General features: G+C 39.9%; 1 protein-coding gene across 2 annotated transcripts in view; it reads right to left on the bottom strand.

The window, feature by feature from the left end:
* Nucleotides 1–14,582, bottom strand: part of SLC16A10 (solute carrier family 16 member 10) — a 119,793-nt gene that overhangs the window by 99,313 nt on the left and 5,898 nt on the right. The gene's annotated exons all lie outside the window — the stretch shown is intronic.

Raw genomic sequence — 14,582 nt, 5'->3', positions numbered from 1 at the left:
AGTAAGGAAGACAGACATTAACAAATAATTACAACTAAATATCGAGAAAGCTAATGCCATAATTTGTGCCTTGCACAGCACCTGCCAAAGTTAAGCTCGGTACCTACTATTATCAGTATCTCAATCTCAAAAATACAAATTCTGTATCCAGTAAAGGACTATGTTGAATTTACTGATCAGGAGTAATAGAAAGGGAGGAAAAGAGATGATAAAGTCATGCCTCAAATTAAAATTGTAAGACAGTGATGGGTGCACAACATGGTGAATATACTTAATGCAATTCAATTGTACACTTAATAGTCGTTAAAATGATAAAATTTATGTTACATATACTTTACCACAATTTTAAAAACTACATTTGGTTGTTAAATGTTTAATCAACTTTACCAAAAACACAAGGTGTATAAAAGGTAGAGAGAAGAGGAAGCCACACATCATAGAGCTAAAAACAGACAAAAAATGTAAAATTGCTTTGATTCTTTTCCAACTTTACATCAATTGTTCAGTTCACCTTCCCTGGTCACTATCAGGCTGCAGAGCATAGTTGCGGGGGAGGGCGGGGTGCAGAAAAACCCACAATCTTAGAAACTGGTTTCACCACACATTCACATTTTCCTATCTTGGTTGAGTTCTCAGAGCTGTTATCATTCCTTTTTCTTCTCACTTCTCAGCTCCCAAACCTCTGCCACTCTCTTCAGATCTGCCCCTCTACCCCAATACATGACACTTAACAAATAACTTCTCAGAGAAAACAAAGCCCCTTCAGCTTCCTGATCCTCAGCAATCCTACCTCCATTTGTTCCTGTTTTTACTTTCTTCTCTCCAGGTCCGGAATCAGTGGTACCTCTGGCAACCCCCGCCCCCCCCCGCCCCCCCACCAGCACCACCAGCAGTGCTTGGATTCCTTATCTGACTTGCTCATGAACCTTACTCTATTCATTCGCGCTTGGTAACTTCATCTCCCTCTCTACAGGCTCCCGCTCAAGCTACTCCCATCCTTTATAAAGTTAATTATTAACCTCCCCTGATGCTAATCCTCCTCTAGCTACCACCCTATTTCTCCTCTTGTTACTTCTCAGCCCCCACCCCCCATCTCTACTCCCCATTCACTGCTCCACAAACTAATTAAGCCCCACTCACCTCCACCCACACCAATAAGTTTAAGCTAGCTAAAGTCATCAGTGATTTCCCATGGACTCATTTCAATGGACCCTCTTCAGTCTTTTTCAAAAATAGGAAACTTCAGGGGTGCTTGCGTGGCTCAGTTAAGCATCCAACTCTTGACTTTGGCTCAGGTCATGATCTCAGGGTCATGGGATAGAATCCTGGTTGGGCTCCAAGCTCAGCAGGAAGACTGCTTCTCCCTCTCCCTCTGCCCCTCCCCCGCTCGGGCACACACACTTGTGTTCGCTCTCTCAAAAATAAATAAATCTTTAAAAAAAAGTAAATTTCAGCCATATTTGACTCTCTTGATTGGGAATACCACCATTCACCCAATTACCCAAGTGAAAAATCTGTCTTTCCAGAGTCCTCCACTGTTTCACCTCCTCATTCAGTCACAATTTCTTTTAATTAAAAAAAATAAAATATCATCCTCTTGTGAAATTTAAAAGTTCAGATAAGTATAAACTAAAATAAGGTGCACAGGAGACATGAAAACATAGGTAACTGCACACAAATGTTCAAAGCAGCACTATTCATAATAGGCAAAAACTAGAAACAACCCAAAAGTCCATCAAGATGTGAATGGAGGGACGCCTGGGTGGCTCAGTCGGTTAAGCATCTGCCTTTGGCTCAGGTCATGATCTTAGGGTCCTGGGATCAAGTCCCACATTGGGCTCCTTGCTCAGTGGAGAGCCCACTTCTCCCTCTGTCTGCCGCTCCCCTTTCTTGTGCTCGCGCTCTCTCTCTGGCTCTCTCTCCCCCCCCCACCCTAATAAATAAAATCTTTTTTTAAAAAAAGGGTGAATGGATAAAAATTGTAGTACAGGCATACAAAGGAATACTACTCAGCAATAAAAAGAAATGAACTACTAATATATGCAACAACATGGGTGAATCTTCAAAACCATCATGCTGAGGGAGCACTAGAGACAAAGAAAAAACTGTATGATTCTATTTACACAAAATTTTAGAGCAAACAAAACCATAGTGACAGAAAGCAGATCAGTCGTTGCCAGGGGCCAGGATAAAGGGGAAGACTGACTGGAAAGAGACACAAGAGAACATCTTGGGGGTGATGGAAAGGCTCGATCATGATTGTGATTGTGGTTCATGACTGTATGCATTTGTCAGAACTCATCAAATTGTAGACTTAAAATTGCTGAATTTTATATGAAATTATCCCTCAATAAAGCTGGATTTTAGAAAAATTAATTGAACCAAGGCGCCTGTGTGGCTCAGTTGGTTAAGTGTCTAACTCTTGATTTTGGCTCAGGTAATGATCTCAGGGTCGTGAGACTGAGCCCCACATTGGGCTCCATGCTCACGGAGGAGTCTCCTTGAGATCCTCTCTCTCCCTCTGCCCCTTCCCCATGCCCTCGCTCTCTAAAATAAATATTTTTTTTTTAAAAATGAGCCTTCTAAAATGTGTCCCAGTTAATATTTCTAAACCTTCAGGGTGCCTGGGTGGCTCAGTCGTTAAGTGTCTGCTTTCGGCTCAGGCCATGATCCCAGGGTCCTGGGATCGAGCCCCGCATCAGGCTCCCTGCTTGCCAGGAAGCCTGCTTCTCTCTCTCCCACTCCCCCTGCTTGTGTTCCTGCTCTCGCTGTCTTTCTCTGTCAAGTAAATAAAATCTTTTAAAAAAATTTTTTTTTCTAAACCTTCAATTGTTTTCTAAAGTCCTAACTTACATTTTGGTTCTAAAGTCAGTCAGTCCCCAGGCGCCTGGGTGACTCAGTCATTAAGCGTCTGCCTTCGGCTCAGGTCATGATCCCAGGGTCCTGGGATTGAGCCCCACATCAGGCTCCCTGCTCGGCGGGAAGCCTGCTTCTCCCTCTCGCACTCCCCCTGCTTGTGTTCCCTCTCTCGCTGTCTCTCTGTCAAATAAATAATAAAATAAAATATCTTTAAAAAATTTTTTTAAAAAATAGTCAGCCAGTCCCACATACAGTCTTATGTTTCCATAATGACACAAATCCTTCTCTAGTGACTGGAAACACTTAGCAGAATTCTGTTTTGTTTCCAGAAACCTTATAAAAGCAACAATTTGTAACATACACAGGTGAATTTTATCATCAAAATGGCATTACTTTGTGATAAATAAGTAGTGTCTCTGATTCTACCCACATAACCTCATTTACTCTTTTTTTTTATTAAAGATTTTTATTTATTTATTTGACAGAGAGACACAGCAAGAGAGGGAACACAAGCAGGGGGAGTGGGAGAGGGAGAAGCAGGCTTCCCACTGAGCAGGGAGCCCGATGCGGGGCTCAATCCCAGGACCCTGAGATAATGACCCGAGCTGAAGGCAGACTCTTAACGACTGAGCCACCCAGGCACCCCTCATTTACTCTTAAATATAAAGATTCTTTGGGAATCTCATGAATGAGGACCTCAAACTCCAAAAAGTGAATACTAGTCTGCATTTGAGACACTTTACCCATGCTGAAAACACAAGGCTAAGACTTACTCTTATTTTTTTTTTTTTATTCCTTTGGCACTGAAACGTATACCTTTCTTTATTCCCATCCCCATCCCTAGCATCTAATACAGTACTTAAAGTTGACTTCTTCAAAATATTTATTCAATGCACAAGTCAATGGAATTGCTGTCCCCAAAAGACTCACTTCCTAACAACCTATATTCAAGCCAATGTTATAATGTAATTAACTTGCCTAATTCTAATAACCAAAACCACATACACAGGTCACAAGCCTTTACCTGTTATGGCAACTACGTTAATCCTCAACTAACAGGCTTTGAATGCCCACCTGAAAACCACAAGGTTGTGTATTAATAGGTGTTCCTGTTATTCCATTTACAGTGGCCAGGGTTTTAGGAAGATCATGCTACAGTGCAGGACAGAAAGGGTTGCAGGCAACTAGTTTCCATGCACTTATTATTAGACTTAGAAAAGCTGATCAATTTTGACAGTTCTACTAACTCACTGACTTGGCTTTCCAAAAAATTAAGGATATTTCCAGCTAAATAGAGTAATTATCCAAAGATTAGTGACCAATGATTAATTTATCCTCTTAAGGGACCATAAATAATGGGGATTACATTGTCTTGACATTTTTCCATAACAATTCTCAGTTGCCACCAGACACCTGAAGCTATCATGATGAATTAGAGGAAGAAGACAGATTAATTGGATTAAGCATTACTTTTACTAGATTTTTTTTCCAAAAAGAGTAATAGTCTGCCTTTTGATTTAAGTGACTCATTATCTGTTTTCTAATCAAAGTTACAAGAAACAACTACCACATATACAAAACTATAACAGCATACATATAACAAATGAATGCAAAGTTATAGAAAACAGTGTGTTTTGAAGTCAATACCAAAAACCTACACTGCTATTTTGTGATTCCTGACCTTTGCTATTAGCAAGTCTTTTTCTGCCTGGTGTATTGCCATGGGATTTAAAAGACTGCATGGCTTCTGTTTATCAAACTCTGAGGAAAAAGTGCTTTCGTTGGACTTCCCTTTTCCTCCCCTCTCCATAAGCACTAGATATCAAATGTACTTGTCAGCAAACCAGTACTTCAGGTCATCCTAGCGAGCACAACAGGAGACAAGCACGGTCAAAAGACTGCATTAGACCCGGACATTTGTTTTAATACAGACCTTGTAAATGAAGTCAAATGACATTAAAAACAAAACAGTTACTGGAAAGGTAAGAGTGTCTTACCCAAAAAGGCAGATAGCCTCTTCTTACACAACTATCAATTCCCTTTCATCCGCCCCCTGCGCTTACAGGTTCTCCCACCAGGGTCACTGCACTTCCAACACCTTCAGCTGGGCTTGAATCACAGGAGAGCAATTCAGGACCGAGTTCTGAGAGATTACAGCACAGCACGTGAGTCAACACACACGCCCACGTATCGGCTCTGTGCCAAGCTGCTCAATAACAATACTGTTTGACATATCGGTGGTGTTTTATGCATCCAAAAGCACAATGACCTTCTACTATCTTGCTGGAGTCTCGCTGCTATGCTATGTGACACAAAACTAAGGCAAAATACACCTGGGTGTAGCCAGACAGCCGTTTATTACCTGAATTAGGACCAACTCCATTCCCGGCCAGCGAGCACATGTGGACACCTCCTCCTCTCCCTGCCAAACCTCAGAGGTCTAGTGTGACGGAATTACAAGTCAGTCCTATTTCTTAACAAACTGCACAATATTCCACCCTACTCCTAGTCAGAGAACTTAAATTCATTTATACTAGTTTCCTAGTCTTCCTAGACAATTTTTTAAAAAGGGAGCCTACACTGAAAAGAGTTAGCTGTTTTCATTATGAATGGCAAATGAAGTAGCTGACTCAGTTACCAAACTCTGTGAAGACGGATCTACAAGATAACATCTGCCTGTTGAACGGGTTTTCCACCACCGTCAATACCTTACATTTAAATTTGAATTACATAAATTAATTAAAACTATTCTAAGCTATTCTCATAGTCTCTTGGTCTAGAACACCTTGAATATAAGACTTACAGACTAGCTTAATACATCACGGATGAAAGAAAGAGTAAATGCCAACAGCCTTAGAGATTGTGCTAAACTACAGGGGAAAAAAAATAAGTCTTAGGACAACACTTTGGAAATACTTAAGACAATGATAATAATACAATTCTAACCTTTGGGAAGTTGCAGATCTGAATAAGAAAACTCTAAATGCTAGAAAGACTTTTCAAAGGAATGAAGTTTTGTTACTTTTTTTTTTTTTAAGATTTTATTTATTTATTTGTCAGAGAGAAAGACAGTTAGCGAGCACAAGCAGGAGAAGCAGCAGGCAGAGGGAGAAACAGGCTCCCCACTAAGCAAGGAGCCCAATGCAGGACTGGATCTGGGATCATGACCTTGAGCCGAAGGCAGACGCTTTAACCAACTGAGCCACCCAGGCATCCTGAAGTTTTGTTACTTTTAAATAAGATGATTTCAATGGACACTAACTAAACTCCTTAGGAGCAGCCCCCAGGTCTGCTTGAGACAGAATTTCTGGGTTTCTCTTATTATATCATGTTCCCCTTAGAGGCACGTGCTCTTTCCAAAGCTCTACCTCCGGCTTCAGCTTCACTCTGAGGTTCCAGGTTTGCATTTCCAGTTATCTGCTTGACATCATCCCCTGATGTCCTGCTAGCATTTAACACTCAAATGTCTAACATCTGAGTCAGTCTTTCCCTGTCAATTCCTCCTCCTCTTGCCCCTGGTCCTGACAGTGTCTACATCCACAACTGTCTACAGGATGAAAATGTGGGGCTCCCAGTTCAAAAGTCTTAATGCAGACTCCAGATGCAGGCATCATCTCTGCTTCCATGTGACTCTCTACACCCAACATTTGCTAAAATTCCCTCAGTCTATCCTTTAAAATGTCTCACATCTGTCCCTTCCTTCCCATTTCAACTACTGTGCCTCAAATCTCACCCAGCTCTCAGCCAACGACTTTATAACTGGAGTTCCTCCTATTTCCCTCTGCAACCTAGTCACATCTTTTTAAGGCAATACTTCAGATCCCTTCAATATCTTCCCATTGCCTCTTTATTAAATCACGTCCAAACTTCTTAACTCGGCATTCAAACCTTCCATTCCCTAGCTCCACCATTCTCTTCCAGCCTTATCTTCTGTGACTTTCCTTACATACATATCCTGGCTCTAGGCAAACCAAACAGCTTGCATTCACTAAATAAGTCCAGTGTGTACTCAGGTATAAAGAGCCTGGGTCCTGATGCAGAGACTTAAGCTCAAATCCAGCCCCCACTGCTCACTAGCCTTAGGTGCCTATCTAAAACATGATAATCATAATAGCAGTTATATCGTATAATTATGGGATAGATAAAATATAGAGTAAACACAGTAAAACATCCATTATTAGGCTGTCTCCTAGCCTTTGCCTAGGCATCGTACTCTACCTGAAATACCTCTACCTGCTAAATCTGCTGAAGAATCTAGTGATACTTTAAAGCCGAACTCAAAAGCTACCTCCATGAAGACTTGCCTGATCAGCTCAGAAGTCATTTGGCCTTCCCCTAAAATCTTGTATCCAAAAAAAAAAAAAAAAATCTTGTCTCTTATTCGTACTGCGTTTAACATGTGTAGCATATTGCCTTAGAGTTATTTACGTTTTTGCCTCTTCTCATAACCTCTCATGTATGGAATACATCAAATTTATTCATTTCCTGCATGACTCCTACTACATAGTCTGTGCTCAATAAATGAAATGATTTCTTTATCTTTTTAAAAATAAAAGGAAAACATTTTTTAAGCACACATACACCCAAATTAATTAATTAAAGCTATTTTCAACTGAATTGGCTGGGTCAGGAGGAGGCAGAGACAAGACGATAGCACATAGAATGAGACAGGGCTGCTCTTGCAGACTTGATCTTCTCAAGGACAAGGTGTCACCTTGAAGAGTCAGGAAGTCCTTCCAGCCAAGTCTCCAGATGGTTCATTTCCATCCCCACGTTTAACCCCAAAAGAAGGCCCTGATCAACACCTGTCCTGAGAGCACAGGAATGGCAACAAGGGTGTACCCCACCTGCTAGGTGTGTCAGGTGAGAATCTAAAAACAAAAATAATCTCAGGTCTTCCTAGTATTCCCACTTGTGGTAACAAATTTACTCTAACATATTTACTGGTATGTGTCCTCTTGTATTTCCAGATATTATATACAATTGCCAGGACATATTGCTGCTTCTAAAGGGCTCAAAAACTGGGAAAACACATAGCCCTAAAAGCAATGAAATATAAAGTTAATTTTTAAAAATAGCATTGACACTTATCAAATTAGCAAATACTAATAAAAATTAAACTTAACATTGCTAGGGTTTTCAGGAAGCCAATATATTGCCGGTGCACAGTAAACTGCTTTAAGTTTTCTAAAGAACAATCTGGCAATGTGTAACAAGTGTTATAAAATTGTTCATATCCTTTGAACCAGTAATCTCACTTTTGGACATATACCCCAAGGAAGCAAAAACAATTTCTTTGTTCAAAGATGTATACAGATAGGATACTTATATTGCATAACACTGCGTGCAATTCAAACATCCAGCAAAGGAGACCTGGCTAGTAATCTAGGATGCAGCAGTATGGCAGAAGGCCACACTTACTGAAAACCTTAAGTAGGGATACTATGTGGTATAGAAAAATGTACCTTAAAAAGAATGTTCACTGAGAAACTGAAAACAAAAGTTTTTTGTAAGATGGTATCAACACTCACTTGGAAGCAAAATATAATCTGAACTGACATGAGACTATTTATGGTCTTTATTCATCGACTTGCTCTGAACACCCATAGATTTTGCTGCAGAAATATCAATGTATTTGATTACAGGGTGCTGCCTCAGATTGCCCTGTAGGGTGTTAAAAAATTGAGATGTATGTAACAGTTTACTTTTTTAAAATCCAAAAAAATCTGAACCCCAAAGATATATGGCCCCAAGAGCTTCAGGTAAGAGATTGTGGCTCTGTACTAATGACCTCTATACACATGCAAGAACATTTGTATATATGTATCTGTTATAAATTTAAAGTAAAAGAATTAGTTTGGTATTCCTTGGCTTTCCATTTCCAGCCTATTCCATAATTAACATTTTTCTCTGAGTAGAAAGAGATAAAACCTAACACGTACAACTAAAACTCCATACATCTATCACTTATTCCTACAAAACAACTTATTCTCAGGGCAAGTTTACTATTATAGTCATGAAAGTTAATATTTCTAATGCTAATGATGAATTATTTTTAATATTAACATTTTTATTATAAAAGTAACACTTGTTCAGCATGGAAAATTTAGAAGCCACAGACAAACCAACAGAAAGTAAGAAATCCAAAAACATGGCACTCAAGGATAACTACGGAGTTGGGGGTGTTGCTGCCAAAGTTTGAGTGTTACATTAGTATAGAACAATGGCAACATTCTGCCCCCATCTGCACTAAAACATCAATTAACTTTGTGGAATAACATTGTTTAAATAACTATTGACAAATGTGAATCCTTTGAGATGCTGCCATTTGCAAACTGGAACATGAAGTCAAAACTAATAAAAAGGATAATTAAGCAAGATGAAAAGGTTTTTACTATTAAAAAGTCACCAGACTAACCCACTCGACTTGGCATTAATACCAATCTACCCAGAAGAGTCCAGAAATATCTCCATTTAATGAGTAGTGGTTTTCTGTTTTTATAAAGCATAGCTCAGAATTAGTTTTGGATTCAGTCTAAGTTTGTCACAAGAATAAATTTTGACTCTCTGAATACATACAGAACACCTCTTATGCAATTTATTTTTTAGTGGGGCACTTGGGTGGCTCAGTCGTTAAGTGTCTGCCTTCGGCTCAGGTCATGATCTCAGGGTCCTGGGATAGAGCCCTGCATCGGGCTCCCCGCTCAGCGGGAAGCCTGCTTCTCCCTCTCCCACTCCCCCTGCTTGTGTTCCCTCTCTCGCTGTCTCTCTGTCAAATAAATAAATAAAATCTTAAAAAAAAAAAAAATTTACTCTTCAGAAAAAAAAAAAAAAAAAGTAATAGCTGAACAACAGACCAATGCATAAACTCTAGTCAGTGATTCTCCTTCTTATGGGAGAGCAGCATTTCTGACCAACATTGTTCCCTCTTGATAAACATAGAAGTCTCATAATCCTTGAAAACTTTAATGCACACCTCCAAGGGTAGTTTACCCTTCAAGTGAGAAACCCTAATATTCAGAAGATAAAGACATGCTTCTGTATTTATCCACCAGCCAAGATTTTGTCACTTTCCTTTTAGTTGTATAATGGAAATAATTAGGATTCTTTTTCGGTTTTTTAAATACAAAATTATAATCTTGACTATGCTTTTTTAAACTAAATGTGCCTTGGGGTGCCTGGGTGGCTCAGTCGGTTGGGCATCTGTCTTTGGCTCAGGTCATGATCCCAGGGTCCTGGGATTGAGCCCCACACTGGGCTCCCTGCTCAGCAGGGAGCCTGCTTCTCCCTCTTCTTCTGCCCCTCCCCCCTGCTCGAGTGTGCTCTCTCTCTAATAAATTCTGTAAAAAAATGAAAATGAACTAAATGTACCTCTCTGGAACTTCTAATATGCTCCTCGGGGTGGGGGTGGGGGGGAATGTCCTGCCTTCTCAGACCCATACACCTCTCCAGACTTAATTTAAGCAGAAACCCAGCTTTGGTCCGTATGCATTATTTCACATCTGTATTTCATATGTATCCCCATAACTAAAAATTAATGAAATGAAAAAAGACTTCCAACTTGGAAATAAGGCACATCATTTCCTCAGTTTTTTTTTAGATTTTTTTTATTTATTTATTTGAGAGAGAGAAAGAGAGAGAGAGCACATGAGAGGGGGGAGGGTCAGAGAGAGAAGCAGACTCCCTGCCAAGCAGGGAGCCCGATGCGGGCCTCGATCCAGGGACTCCAGGATCATGACCTGAGCCGAAGGCAGTCGCTTAACCAACTGAGCCACCCAGGCGCCCTCCTCAGTTCTTTTAGCTCTAGTTCCTATAGGCAAGATGGGGAGTTATTTCTGTTGTTACTGAAGAAAGAAAGTATGATCACACACATCTGGTACATGTCCATGTGAAAGTACTGCTTTCCTCCATCGCTCCAGTCTCAGAGGGACTGGCTCTTGTGTGGTGGGTTTGCACAGCTCCCCAGGAGTGCTGGAGTTGCTCATTCTGAATCACTGCCAAGAAAAACACCACGGTTCATGAGCGGCACCCAGGCTAGGCTGGTGCTCAGAGCCGTGGTGAGCCAACTGTTCAAGGAGTGTTTGGGAGTTAGTTTGTTTTGTTAAGGTTTGTTTGTTTAATTTGAATATGAGATCAGATCTCTGATTGGATTGTAATAACTCTAAATGGAATTCTATTCCAAAAGCAACTTCCCAGGATTTCTGATAACTTGGGTAGAAGATACTATTAAGGTTCTAGAGAATATATAGGTAATATGAAGAAAATAGTTTCAAGGCAGAAAAAAGGCAGGGTTCTACACTTCAGGACAACTTTAACACAAGTGCAAATTTTTACCCAGCTGAAAAGATGCTCTTAAATTCAACATAATAGATGTAAATACTGGTATCATGTGCCGCAACCCTAAACTGTTCAAGTTCCAACTTTCCTATCTATAAATGGAAGTAACAGCACACTACAAGCCTACCTAAAAAACAATGTATGAATATATATGAATGTATACAAAAGCTCTTTATGATAAAGGACTACGCAAATTATCATTTAAATATGAATTATCCTTAAAATGCCATTTACAGAATGGTAGATTAGAATAGGTTGCAATTAGGTTCTCTGTCTTCCACCTCCAGGTTTGTTTTTTTTTTTTAGTTTTTTGGTTTTTGTTTTGTTTTGTTTTTGTAAGCACTCTCTAACCCCAACATGGGGCTCAACCTCACCACTAGGAGATCAAGAGTCACATGCTCTACTGACTGAACCAGCCAGGCACCCCTCTGTCTTCCACTTTAATCTTAATTCATAACTCATTTGAATTCATGCTATTCCCCCCAAACGTTCCAAGTACATCAAAAATGTAACAGTTGTATAAAATCATTGTTTTGTCCCATGGTTATGACAAAAGGAATAAAATGGCCAACAATGTCATCAGAATCTTACAAGGATTAACCACCACACTGAAGAGAGGAGTGGCACACTAACACACTAATATCTTTTGCATAGAGGCAAAAGATAGCAGGATAAGTTCGGAAAAGTGCAAGGCGTTCAGCGTGGCCAGAGCACAAAGAAGAAGAGAAAGAGGTGAGAGGCAAGGCTAACGGGTCAGGAAAGGGCCAGAACCTGAAGGCTTCTGGTGTACGTAGTAGTAAGTATCACCGATGCCTTTAAACAGAACAATGATATGGTGCTATGTTTTAGAGAAATCACTCGTGCATAACTGAGGACAGAGGGACCAGTTAAAGCATTAGGACAATAATTGAGGCATTAATGAAGGCATGAATTAAGACAGCACTAAAGGAAAGAAAGGGGATTGATTTATGAGGCATTTAGGAGGTAAATGTAAAAGGATTTTGTCTAGTTTAACAAAATAGGAAAAGGGAGAAATAAGAAATTAAGATGAATTCAACAAGAGGTGTCAGGCACCGAGAAAATTCAGAAGAAAGGATAGGTTTATTTACAAGTGGGCTGTTGTTTTTGGTGGCAGAAGATTGTATGGGGTGGCTAAAAAAATGTATTCATTTTGAGTATGATATACCTGTATATCCAAATGGAACTGTCCAGATATAATAAATACGGGTCATGAACACAGAGAAGAAATTTGGAAATAACAACCCTAAGAGAGCGGCTGGAGCCATGGGGTATGTGAGACACCCAAGGAAGATAGGAAAAGTGAAGCCAAGTACATGGCCTGGGATGAAGCCTCAAGGAATTGCAATATGGATTCAACAAGAACCCATACAAAAAGATGTAACAAATCACAATAAGAGCACAGAGTACAATTTATTCTAAAAGATACTTCAAAACCCTTCCTGAAGTAATTCTGGTATGCTTTTATTTTTGATTGATTTCATTCTTTGAGCAGTTAATTTTATTGATAAAAGTTCCATGATAAAACACCCACAGGAATACTCATTATTGTATTTGATCAGAATTCATTATATACTCTTCACACTGTTTCATCTCGCTCTGAATTCAGAAACATTTTGGAAATGGAGTACAAAATGCTCACATCGTACTCCTTTATTATTCCAAAATCCTGAAATCATTTTTGTGATCTAATGACCTACTGTAACAGCCAGTCCAGGTGAATTTACATGTAATATAAGATTGGATGTTTTAAGATGGAGGAGAACAAAGGAGATTCAAGCATAACAGCCATAAGTGAGTTCTCTTAGTTTTCAACCTCTTCCAGTGCAAATAACAGGCATTTTTCTTATAGGAAAAGATGTATTGGACCATGAACTAGATTGTTCATTCACCATAGTCAGTTCAACAAAACATTAAAAACCTTACTAGGGGGGCGCCTGGGTGGCTCAGTTGGCTAAGCGACTGCCTTCGGCTCAGGTCATGATCCTGGAGTCCCAGGATCGAGTCCCGCATCGGGCTCCCTGCTCGGCAGGGAGTCTGCTTCTCCCTCTGACCCTCCTCCCTCTCATGCTCTCTGTCTCTCATTCTGTCTCAAATAAAATAAATAAAATCTTTAAAAAAAAAAAAAAAACCTTACTAGGATATAGAAATTATTAGTTATACAGGCAGCTTTCCACACACACACACACACACACACACACAGAGCCCTTAGCATAAAGACAAGACATAGCAGTTTGGTTCTGAACTATAATCAACTTCCTATAAGTTTAGGTGTAGCAAAAAACTGCAGTGTGTAGATATCAGCATAAATGTAAATGTGAAAACTTTTTTTTTTTTTTTTTTTTTGCAATGTGAAAACTTTTTTTAAAAAACCTTCAAGACGGGGCGCCTGGGTGGCTCAGTCGTTAAGCGTCTGCCTTTGGCTCAGGTCATGATCTCAGGGTCCTGGGATTGAACCCCACATCGGGCTCCCTGCTCCGCGGGAAGCCTGCTTCTCCCTCTCCCACTCCCCCTGCTTGTGTTCCCTCTCTCGCTCTCTGTCAAATAAATAAAATCTTTTTAATAAATAAATAAATAAATAAATAAATAACCTTCAAGAGCATGAACTGACTTGAAGTTTCAGAGGTGCCAGCAGGACTATTTTGAGAGATGTTACAAGATGCATTGTTCCCTAAATGGTATTGAAAATCCTACTTTGTGACTGTAACTGAAGAGCAATCTACCTCATATAGGGAAGGCAAAGTTGCATCAAAGATTGTAGCCAGAGAGCCTCCCTTTGGGGACCTTTTTGATAATCTACTTTTCTTTAAAACTACTGAATTTTGGGGCACCTGGGTGGCTCAGTCGGTTAAGTGTCTGTCTTCGGCTCAGGTCATGATCCCAGGGTCCTGGGATTGAGCCCCACATCGGGCTCCCTGCTTTGCGGGAAGCCTGCTTCTCCCTCTCCCACCCCCCCTGCTTGTGTTCCCTCTCTCACTGTGTCTCTGTCAAATAAATAAAATCTTTAAAACTACTGAATTTTTAATACCTTGATTTGTACTTTAAATACCCAAGACTGGAGGATAACATGCAGTGTTTCCCAAACTCATTTAACCATAGACCTCCACTTTAAAGAAAGGCTATTAAAGAATACAATTTGGAAATTACTGAAAGAAGCAAGAGTCTACTTGACCAAGCCTCTGGACCACAAAGACATAATATCTTCAAAAGGATATCATTAACTACACTAAATACTGATTCTGAAAACATATTTGTTTTAAATAATTTTATTTTATTTATTTTTAAAGATTTTATTTATTTATTTGACAGAGAGATACACAGCGAGAGAGGGAACACAAGCAGGGGGAGTGGGAGAGGGAGAAGCAGGC

The sequence above is a fragment of the Leptonychotes weddellii genome, chromosome 8, assembly GCF_054177405.1.
Source record: "Leptonychotes weddellii isolate Sample4059 chromosome 8, ASM5417740v2, whole genome shotgun sequence".
In the NCBI taxonomy this organism is placed as follows: domain Eukaryota; kingdom Metazoa; phylum Chordata; class Mammalia; order Carnivora; family Phocidae; genus Leptonychotes; species Leptonychotes weddellii.
The sequence above is the reverse complement of the archived record's forward strand: the minus strand, read 5'-3'. Positions and strand labels throughout refer to the sequence as shown.